Source organism: Prenolepis imparis, unplaced genomic scaffold (assembly GCF_030444845.1).
Source record: "Prenolepis imparis isolate NDT839.2.m4 unplaced genomic scaffold, iyPreImpa1.0 SCAF_18, whole genome shotgun sequence".
NCBI classification, from domain to species: domain Eukaryota; kingdom Metazoa; phylum Arthropoda; class Insecta; order Hymenoptera; family Formicidae; genus Prenolepis; species Prenolepis imparis.
In genome coordinates, this window is record NW_028141176.1 from 288,523 (window position 1) to 294,522 (window position 6,000).

Genomic DNA, 6,000 nt, shown 5'->3' on the forward strand with positions numbered 1-6,000 from the left:
TCTGCTTGTTGTTTCCGCCACCGGGACTCGTGCCACCATGTTGATTTTGCTTTCTGCTCGACGTTCTCCCTCCATACTGGTTGCTCTGTCGACTTCTTCTTCGATTGTTAATGGCGTCCACGCTGCTTCCGCTCGTCGCTGTTCCCTCTATGGCGTCGCTCCTCGCTTTTGACATCTCGATGATTATACATTGCTCTATGGCTTTATCGAGAGTTAGCTCATCTTTTTGCAGCAATTGTTCTCGAATTGTAGAATTATTGACTCCACAGATAATCATTGTTTTGATTAGATTGTCTTGGAGTTCTCCCAGTTTACATTTTATGGCCCTTTGTTTCAGCTCAGTAATAAATTGTTCTAGCGTCTGACCATATTGCTGTCTATAAGAGAAGAATTTGTATCTCTCATAGGGTAGATTTTCTTTGGGTATAAAATGTGCTTCGAGTTTCTCGACCAGTATTTTTATTTTATCTTTCTCTTCAGGAGAGAAAGTAAAGGTTGTGTAAATTTTAAAGCCTTCGTCACCAATATAATAGCAATTGTGCACACTGTGTCGCTTCCGCTTTCTTATTTATTTCCGTTGCCACGAGATAATTCTCAAACCGGGACCGCCATGTTTTCCAGTTTTCAGCCACGTTGCCCGTCGTGTTCATGGGCGAGATTCCTCTGTGATCACCCATTTTTGTGTCTTTCTGCAGTTTCCACGCACTCCTAGTTTATTTGTCTATCACGTAGATTAAGGGTCGGCAGGAGACCCAGGCAAACTCCGAATTGATGTTGGAGACCTCGCGCGGTGACAACGCGAAACTCCGGTTTCAGTGTTGCCAACGCTGAGAAATAATTCCCAGACTTTATGTAGTGGTGTATGTCTGTACACGTACACACCATTGCATTGCTCACGCGGACGCACGGTAGAGAGACAAGGATCGATAATCACGTTATCCTTGTTCCTCTACCATGCTAATCACGTGACATGCTACACGCGAGATACGGCCTGAAAAATGCTTTCTGGCCTTCCGTAGCAGAAGGCAGGAATGTAGCAAGGCTAATAAGCACCCACTTTTTGTAAATTTTATATATGCTTATGCACATATGTGTGTATATATAACAAATAGTATCAAAAATTTATATATATGTCTCCAAATTGTACAATGATAAATAATAATGATAAAATAATAATTCGCAGAGTGAACTAATATACAACATGTAAGACACGGGCGCTTATTAGACTTGGCAATTTATTGCTTTTTCACTTCTACTTTTTTATCGATATTTTATGTATCGTCAGCGCGATAGAGAGACAAGGAGAGAACGAGTATTTTAATTCTTGTCTAACATGTAGTGGCAATTGTAGATTTATAGACTAACAAATATGTATTACTTAATTACTTTTTGATTATATTGATGTTACTGCAATGTATAATTGTATAAGAATACTTGCTCCATATAAATCGTGATGTAAAGAACATACGAGTAACATATTATAAATAGCTCAATACAAGGTGTTTGGTCTGTCACCTTGAAGACTCAAGTTCAAGTCTATCAATATGATTTTTTTATAATATATTAGAATTTATAAAAATTATTTTAAAAAATATATTTTTAAAGGCGATTAACTTTAAGAATTTTTAAATATTGAAAATATCAATTATTTTACAACTATCATATACATAAAAATGCAAAATAATTCCGTGAATAAATTAATGTATCCTATAATAAATCAATAACTAATATATATTGATTACTGATTTAGAGAGATAGATTTATTACTGGATTAATTTATTTACCGAATTTTTTGCATTTATATATACAATGTGTTTGTAGTTGTAAAATTATTGAAATATTTTCAATATTTAAAAATTCTTAAGTATCGCCTTTAAAAATATATATTTTTAATAATTTCTATATATTCCAATAATAATAAATATAAAAAAAATATATATATACCGATAGACGAACTCGAGTTTTCAGGGTGATAGACCGAACACTTTGCATTGAGCTATTTATATGTTATTCATAAGTTCTTTATATTATTCTTTATGCAGCTGATATTTTTATACAGTAACATCAATATATAATCGAAAAGAAATCAAGATAACACATACTTGTCAATCATATACAGGGTGTCCGGTAATAGTCGCATCAACCGTCGTGTGCAGATTCCTGGGATCATTTGGAGACGATTTTTCCTCAGCAAAAATGTCGAGACACCAATAATTTTCGAGTTATAAGCGATTGAAAATAAAGGGTTTTCGCAAACTAAGCCTTGTGGAAATAAAATAATAATAAATTCACATTCTTCAGTTAATTTTAGGTAGAATTTACTTTAATAGAATTTTAATTTAAGGCTTAGTTACAAATATACATGATGGCAAAAATTGAAAACATGCAAAAAATAATGACCTCCCTCGACATTTTCGCTGAGGAAAAATCGTCTCCAAATGATCCCAGGAATCTGCACACGACGGTTGATGCGACTATTACCGGACACCCTGTATATATATATATATATATATATATGTATATATATATACATATACAGGGTGTCCCAGAACTGGCGAAGAAGCTTTTAATGACAAATTCTTCATGAAATTCTAAGTCGAAAAGTTCTTTACAAAAATGTGATCCAATGAATAGAATTTGAATGATGAGGCATTGAAGTTGACGTATGGGAGCGCATGAAATTCGCGCGGTCAGGAGCGTAACGGCCAAGCTCGGCACGGGTACAACTTATAACTCGTGTATCGCGCCGATGCGTGTTTATCGTTACTCTATAATATTCTGTTATTAATAATATGAATTAATTATTCTCATTAATAATAATATTTATCTTTATCAATTAATAATTTTGTGTACTTGACCTACTGGTTGAATATCCTTAAACTATTTGAAATTTTTTATATTCTTCTCTGAAACTTTATTTCAATATTACACTATTATTTAATTATTCATTAACTATTTATTTATTTTTTTCTATTTTTCAATATTTATTATTTACTCATTATTTATTAATTTCAGTTATTTGAGTAATTAATTAATTAATTGATAAAATTATGATTAATTTGTTATTTATTAATTTATTTTAAATTTGTCATTTGTTAAGTTAGTCTAATCAATATCTCGCATATCCCATAGTTTAAGGATATTCAACCAGTAGGTCAAGTACACAAAATTATTAATTGATAAAGATAAATATTATTATTAATGAGAATAATTAATTCATATTATTAATAACAGAATATTATAGAGTAACGATAAATACGCATCGGCGCGATACACGAGTTATAAGTTGTACCCGTGCCGAGTTTGGCCGTTACGCTCCTGACCGCGCGAATTTCATGCGCTCCCATACGTCAACTTCAATGCCTCACCATTCAAATTCTATTCATTGGATCACATTTTTGTAAAGAACTTTTCGACTTAGAATTTCATGAAGAATCTGTCATTAAAAGCTTCTTCGTCAGTTCTGGGACACCCTGTATATATAAACTTATAAATATTTTAAATATTCTTTCTAAATTATACATATAATAATCTTTAAAAAATATATATATTTTAATATTTAATAAATCATTATTCTATAATTTGAGATACATAATATATGCGAGATACGGCATACAATAAGATACAATTATTGGAAGATATTGTTAGGAGCAAGATCTAAGATATCGTTAACCTCGTTTTACATATACAGAGAAACAAAGGTAATACGATAGCCGGTTCTTGTTGACATTATCTTTCAATAATCGCATCCGTGTGCTCAATATATTAGTATTTGTGCCTACATGGACGCTACTACATACGTAATGCAAGAAAGACAAAGACAGAACGATTATCTCCAGGGTTGGGTTTGATACGCATTCCAGAAGTATCCTACGTATGATACGTAAAATTGCGTATGATACGTAGGATACGTATGAAACTATGGCTATGTTAAGGCTGTGTTCCGAAATTGACTGCCAGTACTGAAAAGGCAGTTAATTTCAGAACACCACCTAAATTGACTGTTAGATTTCCAGCTGACAGTCAATTTTGGCTTTAAGTTTTGGACAAAGCTTATGATTTAACATGCAGTCTATAAATAAAAAACAAAAAAGAAGTAATATTGAAAATGTAAGTGCAATATATATATATTTGCTATTATTTGCTTACTAATATTTGCTATTTTACTAATGCATTAATCTATTATGTGTATATATATAGATCAATAATGATGCAATTATAAAAATTCGTCTTATATCAAAATATATGTTTATAGATTGTTTCTGAAATATATGGACAATGTGGACCTGTACCACCAAAAAATCCACCAGTTCAGTCAAAAAACGACATTGATATAGTTCTTGCAAAATTCTTTTTTGGATCCAATATACCATTTAAAGTTGTTGTGTATGATACGTACACATATGTATGAAACTAAGGCACGTATCATACTTAGTATAATACGTAGGATACTTATGTATGATTCATAAGGTATGATACGTTCCCAACCCCTGATTATCTCTCTCCTTGTCAAGCTGTCAGTATGTTACCAGAAAATGTCCCCATGAGCTGCTCTTTATATAAATCTAGTAAGATCCGCTTCTCCGTTTTTTGCATCGAAGAAATTATATTGCTTCATGAAACTTTTTTTAATATATTCTTTATGTAATTACGCAGTTCTGGACAGAGTCGGATTTTGTATTTTCCCAGTGAGCATTGTTGAGAGGAAGAGCTCTTTAAGAGAACTTTTTGAAGACTTCATTAATTTTTCTCAAAAATGATATTAGTAAGTTATCTTTTTGTAAGATATCTTTCAGAAGAGCTCTTTAAGAGAACTTTTGAAGACCTTATTAATTTTTCTTAAAAATGATATCAGTAAGTTATCTTTTTGTAAGATATCTTTCAGAAGAGCTCTTTATGTTGTCTATTCATAGATGTCTGTAGAGTCTCTAGCAAGCGTGCTATTTTACGAACGCCGCACATGGGCAAGCCACATATATACGTGTGTGAACTGCGTGCTCTGAGTTGAATTTCAAGGAGATAGCATTTTACGTTCTTCGATATTAACGTTTAATCTTTTCTTTCTTAAATTATAAATATTATTAAATATGTATTTCAGCATAAAATAGAGATTATATATTTTCATATATATTTTTGTTATTTGTTCTATGTTGCCTCTATATCCAACCAAAGAAGTTGGGTTATGTCTGCAAAAAGCACGTTGCAATCATAAAGTTTTTTATTCAAAGTCTATGGGCATTTTGAAACCTGTTTTAATTTTAATAAAATGTTATAAAAGAAATGTATACTAAGAGTTATTTTTTTTTAAATATAAAAAAAATATGTAAAAATATAATACTACAAATAGCAATTCTTAACGGTAACCTTTTTTTGATATTTAAAAGAAGTCAGATTGTGGTATTCTTTTAGATGTCGTTTATGTGATGTCTTTCTTTCCTCTAAAATCGACGCATTGGAGGACTTATTGATATCATAATATTATCATTTTGATGGAGTTATTGGAAGTCCGACTCTTAAACTTGAGTACTTTATGAATTTCTTTTGATAACATATTGCTCACTGGGTTGGCTCTTAAAAATTTATAATAAATAAAATACAGACTCGCGGCTAATCCAACCTGACCCGTTGTTAGCTGCGCGTTTTCCCCACATTTATTATAAATTTTATTTTAATCTTTTTTCCAGCAAATGACTCTGTCCAGGAATGCGGATGATCTTCCTGATTACAAATATCGTGGGTTTATATGATTTTTTCATGTATTTTTCTCATAATTCGGGAAAAGCGAATCCGTAATTCCCGGCCGGCCGACAGGCGTCTCCACCGTGTCTCCTGCCGACCCTTAATTTATTGTCTCTTTTACTGTTAACTACCAACTGCACCATGTAACGTGTCAGGATAAATTATGTACCCGTCCGTTATGTGGAGTGCTTACTTTATTCGTCTCGTGATCGTAACGCCACCTATGCACACCATGCAGTACTCTGCGTTGATACCACTGCT